At 40.8% G+C, this 21,629-nt stretch overlaps 1 long non-coding RNA gene across 1 annotated transcript; it reads left to right on the top strand.

Annotated features, from left to right (window-relative positions):
- The first annotated feature begins 18,701 nt into the window (after positions 1 to 18,701).
- Positions 18,702 to 21,340, top strand: LOC117439685 (uncharacterized). The gene is made up of 3 exons (XR_004551179.1): positions 18,702 to 18,761; positions 19,831 to 19,944; positions 21,225 to 21,340. It is a non-coding gene; the product is annotated as an uncharacterized lncRNA (long non-coding RNA).
- Positions 21,341 to 21,629: the final 289 nt, after the last annotated feature.

Genomic DNA, 21,629 nt, shown 5'->3' with positions numbered 1-21,629 from the left:
GTCTTGCCCGAAGGTAATGATTTTTTATACTGAATTACCATCCGCATAAAGGGAATATTAAGAAAATGTTTTTGCGTTGTCATTTAGCAAATACATTTCAGGCTGGTTTAGTCAGGATGGAATAAGTGGCACTTTATAAATATAATCCAATAATGTGATTTTTCTTCTACAAATGGTATGTATCAAATGACGGTAGCTCCAGGTAGGAAAGTGGACCAATTTACCATATGTCATGTATGAGATGATTATTCGGATTATCCTTTATACCATAGATTTCCTTGCAATTATCCATGCCAATATTAATTTAATAAATTAAAGCTCTAATTTACCTCCTGTCACTCCATTTCTGCATGCCAAATATTGGCCATCTGCTGTGGCAGTGTGTGTGTGGGGGCACAAATCTATCTGTATACTAAGGAGCTGATTATGAATGATGTTTATTAGGCAGTGAGCTGAAGCTTCCACAAACTGGAATTTCCATAACTCATTATCCTGCAGGTTTATTAACTGTAATCACATTAATCCATGCAGCATAAATCAAAGGTGTTCGTATTTAAAACAATGTACCAGTTCTGTTAATAGTTATTTGCTATTTTCTGATGGATGTGTTCGGATTGGGACGTCATTTGTCTTCAGCCAGGTCTAGTACACAAAGGAGGTAGAAAACTGTGCCAGTCAAAAAAGTCTCAAAGTAAAACTCCAACTAAAATGCAATTCTCACTTCAACTTTCTGTTCACAGGATTGGTCCCAGGTTAAAATGTCCAGTGGCTACAGGTCCTTACAATATCATACTTTTGAAACTTGCTAGAGAATGGGGTCATTAAACCACCTCTGCTCATCAGTGTTGGAAAGACTCAAGTAAAAGCGCCTGTGCAAGGTTTTGCACAAGTGCTCTAAAAGTAGGTCAGCTAAAATGCCCCTGAATGTACGCTGAATAAACAGAGTTATCAAGTTTCCTAAAGGTCGACATACATTCTTGTGGACCAACATCAGCCCTGATGTCCAAACCTACATATTTCATTCTATTGAATTCATTCTGTTCATTGAGGAAATATAAAACCACATTCCTTAGTGTATTATCACTTAAAAAATGTAAATAAGGATATAAAAAGGCAGAAAATTACATAATTGGACCAGCTATAAATATAACTACACACTGCGTTTGATGCAGCATACTACTTGTTACCAACATTGGCAATTATCATATTATTTTCATACATGCTTATCATTTATCAACAGCGAAAGGAATTTGTAGTTATCATGGACAGTGATAAATACGATGTACGCTGATGAATATACTTTTGTTTATTGTTAGCTTTAGTTTGTTTGTTAGAATGTGAGGAAATTAGATATCCATCAATGAATAAATTTAATTTATGTAATTAACTAACATGATACATTGTAAATTACCATTTTTTTTTTCTTATATTCACATTAACTGTTAAGTAAATCAAGTACGCCCTAAGCCAACCAACTATCTGAAAACATATTTTGATATATTTTGGCTCAGCAAAATTCCTCCCATGCTTACAAATGAGCTTGACGCCAGGAGGAAGCAAAAGGCTGCTGTTTTTTTTTGTATCGGTTCCATCTTAGAAGTAATGCTATTTCCATATCTTCATCTGAGGCAGGATAAGCTTTAATTACAAAGCCATGAGGCTCTGAGTGTATCTGCACAGCAATAAATAGGTAATAGCCTCAGCAATGCTGCCTCTCAGGCCACGTTTAGTGAGTGGGAGATGGGGTGAGGAGATAGAGAGAGATGTGAGTATAGGAGCGATGAGAAGTGGCAGGGCACCCAGTTGTCCATTTGCAAGGTCAGAGACTGACATTCATCCAAATGGTCATGCAGCCTTTGTCATCAGCATATTTACTATGCTAATAGTGTTTATTCTCTGAGGGGATGGTTCAAAAATAGTGCAGCATTAACTTTGACTTTTCTGTAACTCTTTAAAGTTACATTAAGATTACATAAAGCCTTAAAGTCAATTTTCCAAGCAGGTTATCTACTATGATTTGAATGTGAATGAATGTTAGCTTTACATTTAGCTCCCAAATACGTGACCAATCATGTTACATGTCCCGAATGGCATTGATGAGTAAGCCATGTTCAGCCAGAACAGCATTTAGTTTTCAATTCATTCACCTGGAGACGCAACAGAATTAGATGCAACAAGCAAAAGCTGTGTTTTATTTGTATTTACTGTGAGTGTAGCCTGTGCGTCACCACCGCTAAGCTAAAGGCGGACTTGTGTCAGCGTGCTAATGTTTAGTAGTTGATTTAGTCTTGAATTAGCAACACATACTTTATATCGTAGAACAAACATGATGAAAGGATAATAATAAGACAAGCTCTTACAAATATTTCTAATGTCCTAGATACATTGTTGCTGCTCCTCATCATTGTAATATTTCCTGAATTAGATTATGTCTGTTGAAATATGATGCATGTCCAAACAACACACTGACGTTAGTGTGTCATCACCTAGCGCCTTTCTGTCATTTCACCAGTACACTCATTACAGTCTAGCTCTTTTTCCAGTGGTTAATTAAAGACAGTCCTGTAGGGCCAGTTTAACATCATTGTACCCTACAGACATCCAATGGCCTTAATTGATATGTTTGCCAAGGACATAGAAACTGGGATTTCTTCAGGGCCAGATAGTTGTAGCTTAATAGTAATTACAAATTAATTAGCAAGAGGCTGAATATAACCTCAAATGTTGGTCGACAGCTAATGTTAGCTTCTGCAGTAGATGTATTGACTGCTGCGTAAATGGAGAGTGTAAATATCAGGATTTATATTAAATGAAAGCTAACTTTAAAAAAAACAAGGTCATATAGTAGACAAATAAAATAAAAAAAAACATTAGTAAAGCTGTTCAAAAAACATCATTTTATTTATTTTTCAAATTTATATAAAAATACGTTTAAAATTATTATTATGATTAAATAATTGATTAAATAAATTCTTCCTTCTTTATTCTTTTCAAAAAAGAATGAACACGATGCCCGAGAAAAAATATGATAACACAACATTTTGTTTAAAAAAATAACCTTAATATTGAAATATTATTTTCCCATTCTACCTCTCTAATGCGTTACATCAGCATTTGCATGATGAACTACTTGGATGGAACACCAGCTATTGTCTATAGCAATGAGAACATGTCTCTGAGGGTGTTGGATCATAAATAATGCATTGTGTCTATGCTGACAATGTTCTCCATAGGGGTAACACTCAGGCAGAGCTGCAGCAGCATGACACAGCCGCTCTGTGTTTCTCTCCGGCTCCCAGCCATTTTGTAAAACATTGTAATCATAACGGGGGTGCTCACAAAGACAAAGAAATCGGCACATTTCTTTCTGCACATCCTCGCTCCTGCTGCTATCTACTGTACCTGCGCCGCTGCCTCTTCTGTCACAGGAAGTGTGCCTCAACCCTGTCTGTCAAGATGGATTGGCAGGTAAGAACATATCTGAGTGTAGGCAGGCATGTGTGTGTGTGTGCACAGATACATTACCTGTGTGAGCAGGTTGATTGGCAGGCTATAGCCTCGAAGGAGTGCCTCAAAATTGTCACTCCAGTTGATGCGCAGGCTGATGTTGCTTGCTGCGGTGATAATTGGATGTGAACAAGCTACTTACAGCTCACATGCTGTAATCATACTGCGAAATAATGTAACAATTATATATTGGCATCGGATAAATACTAGGCCTATATTTTGCACTGTTTGCGTAAATGTGCAATCACTTCCACGCCAGGGTTTCCGTTAGCCGGTAATTACCGGTTTTTAGCTGGTAACATTTATAAAAAACCGGTAAATTCAAAACCTGACGGTCAAAATGTCTGGTAATAATTAGGGAGGCTCCGATCGATCGGCCGCCGGTCATTATCGGCCGATATTCACTCTTAATAGTTTGATCGGTGCTCTCTATAAAGGCCGATCAGGAGAGCTGGATCTGATCGATATGGACATAAACGCGAGTGAAGTGTAACCGGAGCGAGAGAGAGATCAGATCAGCTGCTGAGTCTGACCGAGACACGCAGCTCTGCAGGATCACCTGAAGCCCCGCCCTCTGTTTAGCGAGCTGCTTGAGAAACTGACGTGCTGTCAGGAGAGAGAGAGAGAGGGGGAGGGAGAGGATCCGTTTCTCCCGTGTTATTATTCAAAGTTGATGTAAACTTCTGAATAATGTACGTTATCTACTACAAGTAGTTTGTTTGAATGTAATAATTATGTTGTTTGTTGTTTGTGGAATCATTTATTGAAAAATGAATCTGAATTTTTCGATCTGTTACGATTATAAACTGAAGCAATATAAAAATGAGCCCGTGAACTGAGTTTTAAACTGAAGCATATCTGCTCATAGTCCGGTAATTACCTGCTAACGGAAACTCTGCTACACAACTATTATTATTATTGAAATATGACCGGTAAGTTTCAAATTAGTCCGGTAAAATAAATTCTGCCCGGACATTTGACCGGCGAGAAAAAATCCTAGCGGAAACCCTGTTCCACGCCACTCTTGTGGTGTAAAACGCATAGACTCAATACTTTACGTAGAGTTTTACTTGAATATTTCATTTATCATGCTTTTTACATGCCTGAGATTTTAAAATGAATTGTTAAGGAATACATTTCCCAACAGTATCAAAATAAGATAGAACATAGTGCGCATGCATTCGCCAACCGTACTTACTATTTTTCTATAACTAACTTCTAGAGCTGTGCTCTCTCTAACAAGTTCTTTGAGAGAGAGATTTTGTTGGGTTTTTTCACCGTTGAGTTGCTGCTGTTGTGCATCCACACCACAGTCTGTCCCCATGGCTGCCTTGTTTACACAAGGGAGAAGCTAATCGTGCTAAAGCTGGCTAGCATAGTGGTCGGACCAACAGCCATCCCTTTGGAAATCTGGAATTAGACACAGAGGATGCAGGGTACACTGAAGAGAAGCCGGAGGCGTGCTGGATCCGAGAATAGGAAATAATATAAGCAGTGTCCCCCCCATCTCAGCATCATGTCGCTTGGTCCCCCATGTACAAAAAGGATGCTGAGCTCATCGAGAAAATACAGAGAAGGGCAACGAAGCTGGTTCCAGAACTAAAGGACCTACCATATCAAGAACGACTACAAAGTCTGAAAATCCCGAGTATGTATGTATTATAGAAGGGCGAGGGGAGTTATGATCGAAGTTTTCAAATATCTCCACAACATCTACAAAACATCATGCCCACTACAACGGGATTATAACACCAGGACTCGTGGACACTGCCTCTAGTTGAAGAAACAGTACTCAAGACTGGCTATCCGCCGCAACTTGTTTAGCCTGCGTGTGGTTGACTTGTGGAATGATCTGCCAGAAAGCGTTGTCACATCCAAGACGGTCTCAAGTCCCGCCTCGACCACTACTGGTCAAACATCACCTTCACTTTGGACTATGTGACTGTTGCCAGCATCCATAGTAAATAAAGAATCAGTGATCTACTCATTTATTTATGAGCGACTAAAAGGCCTTAGGCCTATTACAGCCGTATCCTATTGATTGATTGATTGATCATGGGCAACGTAACAACTCTGGCTAATGAAATGGATGAGCTAACCGTGTTAGCCATAAGTGATATATCTGGATTGTAGTTTAATGTGCTTTACACAAACATGTCTGCACCAGGATATATCCGACACTAACGTTTCCTTTGATGCCTTCCGGACTGTTTGATTTATTAATAGACTGATTGAATTCGCTCCACTTTGACCGACTACATCATACACCTTTGTAAATAAGTAAGGATAATCTAATAATACGGGAGGGGCAATACTGCTTCTTGTTGAACACTCTTTGCTTAACTTCTGTACTTTTACTTTTGCAACTTGACTATAACAGAGTATTCATACATTGTGGTACTTCAGATAAAGATCCAAAAAATATGTCATCAACAACTGAATCTCATGCAAACACTCTAACCAAGCAATATAAAGGGAATGAGAGTACTAATACAATCTAAAATGATATAACCAACATGTTTTTAATTTACCCGAGTTTCACTGGTACTGAGAGCCTGAAAGTGAGCAATAAAAGTATCATTCCAGAGGGTGCTGAGGCTTGTGTCAGTTAGTCACTCAGAACAGCATGCAGAGCCTACGAGCTGCTACATATGACCAGGCAAAGTGTTAAACGTCCGCCTCCACCACCTGTCACAAGATACTGAACTTTCAGAGCCTGCAATGGAACAAAGTTAAGATACACCATGTCCATCACCTTTTGGATATTTAGACAAAAACACGTACTGCAAAACTGATTGTATAGTTACATCCAGGGTTGGGAGGGTTACTTCAAAAATACATTCCCTTACAATTAGTAGTTACCTGAAAACAAATGTAGTATCAAAATATAAAAGTATTGTAGCCTGATTACATTCCGTTGCTTTCTGAAAATAAATAATTGAATAAAATATCAATAAGATGTTTCTAAGTGTATTATGTAAGACAACAAAACAATGTAACATTTACAAAGAAGAAACCAAGTATCAAAACGGTATTTAACAATACATCCCTGTGACTGCTTCCCAATAAAATCCAATGAGAAATAGCAGCACTAGGGAAATCAAATATAAAATCAAAAACTGTGAAATTGCATTGCCCACATGTATTGTTTTCTGTGAATCACTTTTGCACAGGCAGGAAGAACAGTTTCATATCAATCCAACACACACATTGGGGACTCTGACACTCACAACAAAAAATACTATACTGAGATGTTATTACCCAATGTTGAGTACTTTATTGGCTTCTGCAAGTATCGAAAGAGTTTGATTTCATGAACATGTTAGGAATCATTCTGCCGAGCCAAGGACATGAGATTATGATTCTGATCTTGTTAAGTAGCAATGCAATGGTGTGATTGCAGGTTTAAGCAGGTAATCTGTAAATCATTACAGCTTTCGCACTTTTAAAAATAAGCCCCACAGCCTGAGATATCACTGTGACAGTGTAGAGTACCTGCCCTCTGGAATCTGTCACACCGATGATTGACAGGTTGCATTCTGGAGGTGAGCCATGAAACTGTCAGCTCAGCAGGCGCCTGGGGGCCTGGCTGTGCTGATATGATTTATGTAGTCGCTGATTGTGTCAGTTGCTCTGCAAATTGATTGTGTCACTCCTTCCTGTAAACCATTGCCCTGTAGAGGCTTTCACCAAGGTAGGGCCAAAATCCTGAACCTCAGATGAAGCTAAGGCGAAGGGTTTTCTGGAAAAGTTGTTAATTTTTAAAGAAGTGTCAAAAACCATGATAGCAACATTTGACTTTGAGAATGTAGGTCAGCAAATCCATGAAGAACGGAGAAGTGGCTTCTAACCTTCAATGGAAAATAACTTCTGTTACCAAACACTGTTCAGCCTCATATGTATCTCTCTGTCAGTATTCTTGTGCATCAGGCTGCTGCAATCAAGAGAAGAGAATTTAGATGAGCTCTCTCTGGCCCTCATTTGGGTTTATAATTCACCCTGAGGACGTCTGCAACCAGAAAATAAATTGAATGTTGTTAAAATCATGACTGCAAGTTGATGAGGCTGAGAACAGCCGCACAGACACAAAGTGGTGTTAATGAGGAAAAGTATTTAAAAATAGATTTATGTTAAACTTGCAGGAAACATGCTACAGTGCACGTGAGGACTAGATGAATGTGTTACTTGCCAACAAAAAACGAGAATAAAGGAATTACAACCAATGTCTGAAATATTATAAAAATCTAAGTTCTCGGTTTTATGAAATTGCCTAGTTGGTATTGTGATGTTAAAAGTCAAACTGTGTTATTGCCTCTACCTTTTCCATACACCTACAACAACAGTGGCTTTGTATTTTTGCCTTTAAGTTTCATTGAATCTCAGAGAAACTCAAGAAGATTTTAAGTTGTTAAAGCAAAGATTGGACATGGCCATGCAGCCATTAGGGAAATTGGGACAATAGTGTTCATTAGGACAACATTGTTCAATTATATTGTTCAATAATGTCATGTTTTGGCGTGACCAGTGTCATCTCAACCACCTACTGTACACTGCCACTGTATAATGGATGTGTTGACTTTTGCACAGCAATCCTGGCCTAATGGTGATACTGAAAAGAAGTGAAAACATCTCAGTAACAGTTGATCTGGCACTCTCAGCACTTGCTGTTCCTTCACAGCATAATGACCCCATATTCTTGGTTGGTGTTCAAGAGTCAATTTGGTGCATAATGGATAATGTAACAATAAACATTTTCTTATTGAAACATAGAAAGTGTGTTTATGTAATACTGTTACTTTGCACTATTCAGTTATAACCTGGCGTTATTTAAATGGGAACTCATTAAGGCCACTTAATCAGAGCACTGTTCTCCATGTTTGAGCAGCTGCAAAGGCAATAAGTGTATGGTTTGCATCCAAAATAGAGTATGAGCCAGAAAAGAAGCTAATGAGGGAGCTCCCTGTGCACAGCCATTCTCTTCAAGATGGAGGCCGGCCAGAGCAGGATACACGGCAATGGATTCAGGTGTTACAGTGCATACAAGGAGGGTTTTTAATTTGCTTTAAAGCTGCGCTTGTCAATATGTCTATTGCTCTGCCCTGTTGTTCGGATCCGCTATGTTAATCGGATCCACTCCATAATGTAATGGGTTCTTTATGTCCATTATGCATCCTTCCAAAAAGTTTCTGAAAACTTGTGCCAGTTCTCTCTTTCTGTAAAACTGCTGACAAACAAGAAAACGGAGCTACAACTAGTACTGCAAATATCAAATATTTTACAGAGGTAATTATCACCAATCGCTGCACTTCCCTTCAGCTCTACGGATTGTTCGAGCATCTTTCAGATCAATCTTTTAGTGTTGCTGGCTACTACTTCGATGTTTTATTTCAGTCCCACTTTTTTATTTGAATGAACATTGATTTCCAGCTTTCTTCATGAACAATTTTGAACTTCCATGCTGTTATTCAGCTATTCAATAGATGGTAAAGTCCTACTGAGACAATTAAAGGGTAGAGTTGGGCCATACAACCTCAACACATGACAACTGATAATGGCCATTTAATCAGCTGATAAGTGTGTGCCAGGAGTAGGAGGTCCCTTGCCGTAGCTCGGATGCATGACCCTGACCAGTCCATTGCTGATTGGTCCAAAATATAGAGGCCATAACACTGAACCTAGCACCCACCACTCTATTCTTAAACATCTGTTCAGACACCCCAAATATCCCTTGAGAAATGGCTTCTTGGAAAACCAATAAAGAGTTGCTCACTGCCGACAGTTCTCCAGTTAGACCAGAAGCCTGGCTGCGGTGCAATGAGCCGGTCTGCTTCCACCTGTCTGACCTGTCCAATGGCGTACGGGATCCCTTCTCCCTCTTTTTAAGTTAACGGATTATAGGCATTGGTAATTGCATATAAAAAAATTTCAGGCAGAAAATATTTCCACAATTATTAAACTACTGGCCTTAAACACATGTACTTTTAAACTGTTGCCACTTTACAATAAGACTACCCTTATAAAGGGTGTACGAATAGTTTGTAATTCATTTATTAATTAGGTTGTCAACACTTTATAAATCATTAATAAGCTTTTATAAGACATGAAATAAACAGGGCAACTGTGACCGGTTGCTTGCCAAATAGTGAGCCCACATTTATCTGTGCTGCTAAGCCTTATATTGGCTACAGAGGTCGCGTTAACTGAATATTTTCCGTCTATGACAGGTTTTATTTAACAATGACGGAAAAATCTGAAAACTCAGAACAGCGCCAAAGTTTCCCCGCAGAGGGGCTCCGGTATTATGCCGTGTTATGCATGCCCGACCAAAATCATGATATAGTTTCCAAACCTACATTTGCCGGACAGATCATTGAAATGTCTGTGAGTATTTGCTTTACGCTGTGCGCGCTTCCGCGAGGTGCAGTGGGCATGCATAACACGGCGCTAACAGTTCACGAGCGAGTGTGCGTCCCCCGTCCCCCCAGAGTTGTGTACAGACCGACGGGTGATAATGTACACTGAACAAAAATATAAACGCAACACTTTTGTTTTTGCTCCCATTTTTCATGAGATGAACTCAAATATCTAAAACATTTTCTATATACACAAAATAACCATTTTTCTCAAATATTGTTCACAAATCTGAAAAAATCTGTGATAGTGAGCACTTCTCCTTTGCCGAGATAATACATCCCACCTCACAGGTGTGGCATATCAAGATGCTGATTAGACAGCATGATTATTGCACAGGTGTGCCTTAGGCTGGCCACAATAAAAGGCCACTCTGAAACGTGCAGTTTTGCTTTATTGGGGGGGTCTGGGGGGGTCCGAAAACCAGTCAGTATCTGGTGTGAGGGTTAGGGTTAGGGTTAGGGTAATGTTATGAATCGAGTGGCCCATGGTGGTGGTGGGGTTATGGTGTGGGCAGGCGTATGTTATGGACGACGAACACAGGCCACTCGATTCACAACATTACCCTAACCCTACCCCTACCCCTAACCCTAACCCTACCCCTCACACCAGATATGCTAAGCGTGTCTGGTTCTTATTCAGTAGTGCTAGTTTGGATTTCTATATCTTTGATATTCAGATGAGATGGTGTATGATGGGTCTAAGTGTGCAGCTACCCTGCCAGCTGTGTGCTGCATTCACTACATTTTTAATCAGCTGAATATATAATCTGCAGTCAAGTGCTAATAACAAATACAATCTGTGGGATGTTTGTGCCTCTGATATCAAAAAAGCCAACAGCCAGTATTGTCAGTATAAACAGCAAATATAGCATCAGCGTGTGAAGTAAAATAATGTCTAGGGCTGTCAAGTTAATGCAATCTTTTTTTAATGCCACTAATTGTTTTAACGTGCGATTAACGCATGTGTATTTGTCCTCGGCCGCCCCATAGTTTGAGAGTGCAAAGGCTTGACGTTGTTGTTGTTGTTGTTGTTGTTGTTGTTGTTGTTGTTGTTGTTAGTTGGATGGAGGGATATTCTAGCGAGAGATATATGGATACAAGAAAAGGTGTGTTAAACGGCAAGCCAAGCACACAGCTGATGCTGACAGCCCCGCTCCTGCTGTTCGCTTGCGGGTGGGTGCTAGTGGAGCCTTGCAGATAGGGGTGCTGCGTCCATGGGTGCTGCGTTAGATAATCGGGATAGTATCCATCGTGTCGACATCACAGCGCATTATTTTGACCTACAGTGGGAACTTCAGTCTCATGCTTTGACTGCTATGAAGACAGAGGAGCAGCATTTCGCCGACAACTGTAAACAGGCTTGTCTGTTTGAGCAACTGGCGAGTCAGTGCAGAGAAGTACACAGGGTTGGGAGAGAGTGTAAGAGAGAGAGAGGTTCCAGGTTGTTGTGTTGACAATATTCAGGAGAATATTTGTCATTGTTCCAATGATAATAAACAAACATTTGCATAAAGCATATTTGTCCACTCATACAGTATGTTGATAAGAGTATTAAAAACTTGCACGTGCATTTAGAACAGATAAAAAATGTGCGATTAATTTGCAATTAACTTTATTATAATCGACTGACAGCCCTAATCATTTCAGAACTTTTGTATGAAATGTAGTGACAGTTATTGGTTGATGCATTACATTAAAGAAGGGATTTTCAAATTAGTATTCCTAGCTGCTTTTCAGTTTGGAATCAAAGTAATTTCAGAAATTAGAGGTGTTGATGTGTTTACTGTGAATGGCTTGATTGCATTTCTGTCTCAGAGGATTATGAAGTGCTGATAAAAACTCTTAAAAGAAAAGTTGAATAAAGGCAAAACATTTCTTTTTGGTTTTGAAATGCCCGTTGATTATGAATGTGTAACCCCCACATAAACACACTCTGACAACTCCTGCAGACTCAATAACACCTCTGCATGAGACATCATAGGCTGTTAGCAGATTTTGTCACTCACATTTTGTCTGCTCTACGTCCCACACTGTAGACCGTGTATCACCACCTGAATTGTCTTGAGGCCAGGGCCTACTGCAATGTACCCTCTGTTGATCATTTTCTATCAAACTGGCGTGTGATATAACATAGGAATTAAAAAGGGCCCTATTATGCAAATGTTCAGGTTTAATATATTGTTTTTAGTGCCTCTTCTGTGACATGTCTCCATGCTTTAATGTTCAAAAAGCTCTTTATTTTTCTCATCCTGCCTGTGCTGCAGCACCTCTTTTCACCCTCTGTCTGAAACCAGAGCCCAATCTGCTCTGATTGGTTACCTGGTCGGCAGTAGCGTGGCGTGGGGAAAAAATTGGGGAAGCCAATGATACGTCCTTTCTTTTGGATCGGGGGTGTGGTGGTCAATGTAATAACGTAACCAGATGAAAGATTACAGCACCCGGTATCATTTTACACACATTTGTATCATACAGATGCAGGACTTACACACGCCTGTTATCTAACCGACAGGTCCGCACGCACTCTCCAGCCCAGACTCTAATAAGCAAACTCAGCATTCATTCACCAACTAAATCAGGAGACCTTTAACGTTTTACGTCCGATTCGCTCCTTTGTTCCTCGCTGTACACAGCTCCAGTTTGGGCATTGGCCTGTCATCAGATTGTATTTGTTGTTGCTGCTGTAGCAGAAGTTTAGTACAATTATTTTTGATTAAATACTCCAAATCTCCACCCTCCATAATTGCACTTGCTTCAGTTGCTTGCTACTTTCTAATGGCGGTGAGAGTGACGCAGTGACGCTATCTATCTTCTATCGATTAGATTTATGATTCGAAAATTATAAAAGTAGGGGAGACATGTCGATATTATCCGACTGAACAAAACGTGCATTTATCTAACAGGTTCGTTTTCCACTGACCTTATTTCGAGCTATTTTCCAAAATCCTATGAAGAAATCCCATTGCCTTTTTGTCTAGGGAAACAGAGCGCAGCTTACTTCCGGGTTTTAGGACAACACTAAATTGATGCGATTTGATTGGATTGTGAGGCAAGGGAAGCCAGCCGCCTCTGGCTTCCCTTGGCATGGCCCTGACTAATCACAGGTTGGCAGGGGCATGACGTGAGCCTTGTCTGATTGGTCAATCCCTCCATTTTTTTTCACCAAGGGAAGCCAATTTCGGCTGGCCTCCTCTCACAACAGAGAGTGCAATCTACAGTTTTACCATAACATCTAGAGGGGCGCTGTTTCACTCTTTGTAAAATACTCAATGAGAATGGGGGAGAGATGGGCCGGCAGCAACACACAAAGAATTTCCGAAACTAAACGAAGTGTTTTTATTAATTTATTCAAATTATAACTACAATCCGAAAAAACCTCAGGAGACAACGCCACTGCTGGTCGGCTCTTTTGTCTGTAGGCAATTGCTTAGAAATGTCCCGCCCCTTAGCCTATCACATACAATGTATTTGAGTGCTAGCCAATAGAAGCGTTACATAGTGATGTCACTATGTTACTGATGCAAACAAAAGAGAGAAACTCCCTCTGGCATGAACATTTTGATTTTAGCCTTTGCAGATGTAGCAGGAACACTGGGTTCAGGTAACTGTCCCACACTCATCTCTAGGCCCTGAACTCACCATCACCTAAAGTAGGTCAACTCCTCCCCCAGAGTCAACCCCTAATTAACTCAGGGGTATTTAAGGCACCTGTGGCATCATGGCAGCCTTTGGTTAATTTGCTGCCTGCCTGTTGCCACATGGCCACCTTAAGGGTAGATAAATTGTCAGATACTGGATGTCATGTTTGATCAGCAACTTAATCCTCATGTGCATTTTATATTAGCACTGAATTACATTCATTTGTATTAGCCTACTGTCAGCTTGTATCCTGGTTCATCTGGTGTTCCTTTGGCCAAATGTGATGTCTGAAGTTCCTGTTAACCTGGAGGGATGTGTGTTGGTCTATGGTACTTTAGTATTAATCATACTGAGTAGTGGTAAGTTTATAATTACCTAAGCTAAAAGATTTAAATGTGTACTGTATTGTAATTTAATGTACAATGTGTTTTTCCTACTAGGTGGTATCAGCTGCTGTTTTGCTACAGTTAGGTTTTTGTTTCAGTTTAGTTTTGCTGTCTTATATTTTGGATTTTACTGTATTTTACTGTTTGCTCGTTTGGACCAACTGGATAATTGTTTCTTCTGCTTTATACTCATTTGTTGTTTATTTTCCCCTTGTAGTGGAGTTGGAGCCAGCTAGTGGTGGAGGCTAGGCACACAGTCGGATTCCCTTCACGGCTTCTAGTGGTAGGAGCACTGGGACACAGTTTGTAGTGAATTTTGATTTGCAGTGAGTTTGGGTTTGCAGTGATCTCACATGACATTCGAGTGCTCGATGAAATACCAATACGCCAGAGGTACAGACGTATCCCGCCCTCAGAGTATGACACGGTTAAAACCCACATGCACCAGCTTCTTGAGTCACGGGTGATCAGGGAGAGCAGTAGCCCTTACGCATCGCCTATTGCCCTGGCCAAAAAGAAAGATGGCACTATTCAGATGTCCGTCGATTACCGGCTGCTTAACAACAAGAACCGAAAAGAGGCCTTCCCTTTGCCACGGATTGAGGAATTCCTAGACGCACTTTCGGGGGCCCGTTGGTTCTCCACGCTGGATCTGGCTAGTGGGTATCAAGTCCCTGTCACAGAGAAGGATAAGATGAAAACTGTCTTCTGTACCCCATTCAGCCTTTTTGAGTGGAACAGAATGCCTTTTGGGCTTTGCAATGCCCCAAGTACCTTCCAAAGGCTAATGGAGAGAATATTTGGGGCCCAACATTGTTAGTCTCTGTTAGATGATGTTGTTGTTTTCTCATCCACTGCAGCCCAACATATGGAGCATCGGGGTGCTGTGTTGGAACGGCTGAAGCAGGAGAACCTCAAGGCTAAGCTGGAGAGGTGTTGCTTCTTCAGAGAGGAAGTTGACTACTTGGGACATGTCATCTCCAAAGAGGGTGTGGCTACTGACCCTTGCAAGATCGAGGCAGTATCAAAGTGGCCACGTCCCACCAATGTAACTGAGTTGCGGTCATTCCTTGGCTTTGCTAGCTAGTACCGGCGGTTTGTGGACGGCTTTGAAAAGCTTGAAGCCCCGCTGCATCGGCTGACTGCTGAATTGGGAGGTACCAAGACTCGGAGGGAATCTAACAAGAATTTGACAGCAATGTGGACTGAGCAGCATGAGCAGAGTTTCGAACGCCTGAAGCGTAAACTGCTAGCCTATGCCAACTTTTCTCTGCCCTTTGTTCTGGAAGTGGATGCGAGCCACAGTGGACTGGGAGCAGTCCTTTCTCAGGAACAAGATGGTAAGATCAGACCGGTAGCATATGCCAGCCGAGGCCTTATAACATACCTGCTGCTACCCTGTGCTGCTGCTGCTGCTGCTGCTGCTGCTGCTTCTCTCTGCCTCATCCTCTATTGCTGGAGGCAGCTCCACCTCATCTGGTCTCTGATATGAAAGCAATCGTGTTATGATCATATTGAGCTATTGGTGTGAGTCTAACATTAAACAAGCAGTCTGCTTGTCATACATTGCGGAGCCCCGCCCTTCAGAAACAGAGCGGAGGGAGAATGTGAATACGCAAAGCAGTGGACACTGAAACATGCACATACATTGGATAAATAACATAGGCGTTTAGTTTACTTTATTTAATAAAAGAGCACATGTTCAATGTGAAAAGTGACCGTAGATAGATTACTTCAGTTGCAATTTGGTGCTATATATATATATATATATATATATATTTTTTTTTTAAATAAAAAATATATATATATATATATATATATATTTTTTTTTTTTAAATAAAAAATACAACAACAAAAAACACCTTGAATTTCAGGCAGGGCGCGGGGCTCTATTGGCAGGGCGCAGCGCCCCGCCAAGACAATGGTAGGGGAAACACTGGCTTGTACTGGTATATGATTTGATTGGCTGACGCTTCCGTCGAAGCTTCAAAAGTTGAACATTGCTCAAGTTTTGAAGCGAACAAAGTGAGCAATGCACGCCGCCGTGTGGACGGGGCGTAGGCCTAAGAGTTTTGAAAGTGAAAAACATTGCCTGCCTCCGTCACTGCATATGTGCTGCTTAAAAGTATTGGAACTGGCACGATTTGCCACTGTCTAAATCTCCATCTTTCTCTCTTCAGGATTTTCTCTCATCTTCTACTAATCCTTTCCTTCAGAACCAGGGATAACTGTAAAACTCTTAAAATGCAGAGATGACGAGAGGGTGGTACTTATTGTCCAGAAGTAAAGGGAAACTTGGCAGGAGTAGCAGAGCAGGATGTTCAACTCGAAAAAGGCAAGCACAGATACCTGAATTCATCGAGCCAATCAGCCTTTTTTTTACAACATCAAAGAGAATCAAACGAGCATGATTATACATTGATTAATTTAAAGCTTCGACAACATCATGCTTTTAGTTTTACAAACTTGACAAAATTGTGGAGAAAAAAGGCTTTGCACCGAGCTGATCTAAAGATAAAATCATTGGGCCTATGTAGGCAGTTTCTTGAGCCTCAAAGAGACTCCAATCCCCAGTAGGCACCTTCCACAATTACCAAGACAGAAATATCAGTGATATCGCGCACACACAGACTTTTCAGAAACTCAATGGCTAGTCTTCAGATCTCAGGCAGTGTTGCCTGGTTACGTGCCGTAGGTCGTCACAGAACAGACGGATAGAAAGGTCAACCCAGGGTCCTGCCAAGTATTTTATCAAATCACGCGGCTGATGACGACTGGAGGGAATGTGTGATTTTCAGTGTGTGTTTGGAATCAGCTGTGCTTGGCTGACTATCCAAGCATTTGATGTTGTCTTTAAACCCAATACCTACTGGGGTATTCTCAACAAATATACTTCATCCATGAGTGAACACATCTCGAATTAGACAGTGTTTGGGAGAGACAGCAAACAGAGAAAGGGGAGGGAGAAAATAAAGTTATTAAGGTGGTAGCGGTTGTGCGGTGTGATTGCGTTGAGACTATAAGTCCCCTCAGACTTGAGGCTTTGGGATCCAGCACTCCTCCATTCTCTGATCTGAACAGTGGAGTCCTCTGGGCTCAGGACAGAGACAGTGGAACAGTGAGGTAGCAGACAGCCAGTCTGCTCCAGACGGCAGCAGATGTGAACACACAAACAGATAAGCCTTTCTACGTTCTCCGATTGAACACATAAATAGCAAAAGTGGGCGACATTCAATTATACCCCATCATAAATGGTGGCGTTTTGTCGCCCACTGTATGTATAGACCATTTTACAATTTAAAACATTCTATATGTATCCCATTTTATTTCCTGTTGCAGTATAATAATGACATCCACTGACAGAAAGCAGGCTACACATGGAGACAATCTGTTGCCAAGCAATGCAATTTGGTTTAAAAAGTCTTAAATACACTAAAAATCACACATCCATAACAGACCACGTAATATGGGCTCCTGCAGCTGGATTTTCAATAAACTGACAGCTTTGAATCCTCTTATAAATTTAAAATAATCTGGCAGTTTTAAACTCAGGAGTCCATCATAGCAGCCAGAAAGTAGTCATATGAGCACTTGTGATCAGCAGGATATCAAAATGAACAGTTTCGTGCCATTTAATTTAAGCTATTACAGAGTTACCCGTCAAAAATAATACAAAAATGCAGATGGTTTTCTTGTAAGAGCTCAGTAACTTTTTAAAACATTTGTTTTTGGCTATTTCAGTTAAAGGGGACCTATCATGCAAAATGCACTTTTGTACGTCTTTTATACATGAATATGTGTCCCCGGTGTGTCAGGGAACTCACCAAGTGTCAGAAAACACAACCCTCTCTCTTTTCCTCCATACCCAAATCTCTAAAAACGGGGTTGCAACCAGTGTTGAAAGTGTGCCGGTCCTACCCGGTCCTTAGTACCGGTAAGAGATTTCCAGGCGGTCCGGAGGACCAGGAAGAATTGACAGCTCCACCCGTGGAATTTATACTACGAAGGGAAGATATTTTGGTTTGGATTACTGGTCTGGGGTGTGTGTGTGTGTGTGTGTGTGTGTGTGTGTGTGTGTGTGTGTGTGTGTGTGTGTGTGTGTGTGTGTGTGTGTGTGTGTGTGTGTGTGTGTGTGTGTGTGTGTGTGTGTGTGTGTGTGTGTGTGTGTGTGTGTGTGTGTGTGTGTGTGTGTGTGTGTGTGTGTGTGTGTGTGTGTGTGTGTGTGTGTGTGTGTGTGTGTGTGTGTGTGTGTGTGTGTGTGTGTGTGTGTGTGTGTGTGTGTGTGTGTGTGTGTGTGTGTGTGTGTGTGTGTGTGTGGCCGGCCGGATTATGAGGACAATTTGCATGGATACACACCAGCATTATAAGGACATTTCGACTTGTGAAGACAAAACTGGTGTCCTCACAAGTCGCGCAGTGTAGAAGCACTTATCAACATGTAAATAAAACCCTCCCGCTTTTTCTCGGTATGTCCTTATAAACCGCGTATACCTGATTTCTAGTGTATATTTGTGTGTGCTCATTGTGTATAAAACGCTCGTACAGCCGATTCATGATATTGCAGTTTCATACACATTTCCCTCTCGTTTTACACAAAATAAGCGCTTTTCATTGGCTGGACACACCTGCTCACTGATTGGGTGGCTAAAGCGTCAATCAGGCGGGTTCTCATCAGGGATTGGCCAGCAGTCTTCACGCGGGCAGGTTCTCATTAGGGATTGGTCTTTCAGTTTTCGGTCAATGTCTCACCAAGAAACCGTAGCAGTAGTACATGGCTGAGGAGATCGCTGACGGCAATTCGGACTTTTAACCAAAACTGGTAAGTGATATTTTTATCATGTATTTGAAACAAAATATAAGGATTTAAATGTTTGTTTGGTGGCCAGCTACAGCCTAGCATCAAAACTGCAGCTGTTCGTTTATTACTTTGTTTGTCCGGCTCAGTGTACGCCACGAGGCAAGCTCCCCATCGCGTTTTGTGTGTTTAAAAACAATTATAGGATGAAGTTAGTTAGTTATTTAGTAAGTTAATCCTACCAAGACACTGCATTTGACTGGAAACGTTACATTAACCTTTAGCTCTGCTGTCAGCACAGTTTAGCTTAGCATGAACCACATGGTAATGACTTCCGCTTTACAACTGAATTAAATGCAATGTGGTATTAAAAGGCTGACTATTTATGCCCACTCGTGTGTTGATTACTAGTTATACTACTGGCCTGTTTTTGAGTAAATAATTGACTTTAAAATGCTGGCAAGACAGATGTGTGCTGTGTCTTACTGTGTAGCTCTCACACCCGTGCAGCCGTCATGCTGTTTCAACGGAGCGGCTCCTCAGTGCATGATCTGTGCATGCATGGAGGAGCGGACTACCGTGTTTTGCAAATGAAACGTGCAACGTTTCATGCACCTATAGGTTAAGGTTACATGCAGACGAAGCTGTTGACTGTAGGTGCACGGCCGTCGGAGTGCACCAGCTCGGCGTAAAAAAGGAGGTCTTAACTAAAACGTCTGGCTTAGCTACGTCCGATTTATGGCGCATTTCCACTACAGCTCGCTTTAAGCTTTTTGTCTAGTTTCTGAACAGATATGAGGAGCTGTGAGCTTGAGTGCTAGCAGCTAACGGCTGATGTTGTTTTTCTGTACCCAGCTGGTGCACTCCACTCCAGAACGATGTTCCGCGACTTGTCCCGTCGAAATATTTATTTGTCGATGTTATGAACATTACAAATGTTGTTCATTCTTATTAACTACCATCCTTAATGGAAGAGTGTATCATGCCTCATATTGGACCCCTCTTTTTTCTAATGCGTCTTTTTTTACCCAAAGAGATGTTATTGTTAACCATGCTTTGGTACATTAAACTTAGCCTGTTTTATTTTTTTTAGCAAGGATGACACAAAGGAGCAGGAGAAAGACTCCTGAACAGGATGCAATAGACCATATAATTCTGGGCAGAGACAAACCCTTCCTAGAGGCCAGGTTCATCAACACATTTAAAGGTAAGCTATCTCATACAGTATGTAGTATCAAAGACCGTATAGCATTGTTCCATTAATATGGTCGAACTGGGCACACAGGGAACCCTGACCGTTTAGCCATTGCTCTTAGGTCATCAGCCTCACGTATTTTCAATAATGTACGTTTTCGGGATATGTAATGTGTAAATGTGTGCCCCTCTCATTGAAAAACAACACTGTATACCAAATCAATTGTGTCCTAAACTGCCTGACACCCGCCGTGTTTAGAGATGCTTTGACTACACTTTTGGGGAGCCATGGTGAAGGTGTCTGCTCCATGCACCCCAGGGTTGTTTGGCAGGGTTAGCAAACTACCCGGCCCTTATTATTATATCATGAAGCCTTTTTAACCATGCATATGATCATTTATTGAAATCAAATGTGTACAACAGAACTTATGATAGCACAACATTGTCTATCCTCTCAATTTAGCTTCTTAATTATGACGGTGCACAATAATGGTACATTTAACTTTAAAATATAACATTTGTGTAGACATTTTATGTTTTATTTTGTATATGAACAAAGTACTATTGCTTAACAAGTATTTTCTAATATGTTGCAACATCTGATCTGAACATTAGACAGAACATGCTGATTAAAGCAGTGCTCTGTTTATTTACATTTAAATGAAATGCAATATAAAATAATGTGTCACTTCATACCAGTAAATAATCGTGATCTCATCGTGAACTCACCCCTGGATATAGTCAAATCACAGCTACCCTAGCAGTGTTGGCATCACTATGTTAAGCGTTTCAAAGTACTGTTAACCAACACCTTGTGCATATCACTGTGGAGCTTCATTGCAGAAAGGAGTGCATGCTGATCAAACGATTTTACTCCGTATTTACCTGCAAGGCACTTTACATGTCAGAGGCTAACTTGGATGAAGCTTGTGTGGATAACAGTGTTAGGCATCTAACACACTTATGGCAAATATTTACAAATAATTGGGTATAGGTAAATGTTTAATGTTAATGCATTTTTTTTGCTATTGTAGGACGTGGTGTTTTTACACGGGAATATATTGCACCGTCAACTTCTGTGGTGTAGTACCGTGGAATATTGGGTGTAAGTGAAGATCTAGATGTCAAAAATAACATCTTCTTATTCGATGTCATGAGTTTGCTGCTTGTTGATTACCTCAAATGGATATTTGACCATTATCAGATGTATGTGTTTCCTAGTGACTTCTTGTATGAATTCAGTGCTTTTCTGTCATGATACATGATGTTGTATCTGGACTATTTGTCTTGCAGCATTAATGCTTCAAAAGAGGATGGAACACTTGGACGTCTTGCAAATGATAATCACAGGAATCCAAACTGCAGAGTGAAAAAAATCATTGTCAAAGGAACCCCACACTTGTGCCTATATTCTGTAAAGGAAATATTCCCAGAGGAGGAGATAACGTACAACTATGGGGATTCTGCTTGGCCCTGGCGCTTAAAGGTGAGGTTATGCATTGCTTAACTGACAGGGAAAAAGTTTGCATTTTTCTCCATGGTACTACGACTCAGCTCAGTTAAGCAGATTTGATTTATTTCAGTAAAAAATGTGTACTGTGTTTACATTATTTTCTGAATTTCACCTGATTAATAACAAAAGAGTCAATAATATCTTTCACTTATTTACAGGAAGTATGTGGTGGGACACGAGAGGCT

Source organism: Pseudochaenichthys georgianus, chromosome 24 (genome assembly GCF_902827115.2).
Source record: "Pseudochaenichthys georgianus chromosome 24, fPseGeo1.2, whole genome shotgun sequence".
In the NCBI taxonomy this organism is placed as follows: Eukaryota; Metazoa; Chordata; class Actinopteri; order Perciformes; family Channichthyidae; genus Pseudochaenichthys; species Pseudochaenichthys georgianus.
This window is presented reverse-complemented; position numbering and strand designations above follow the sequence as displayed.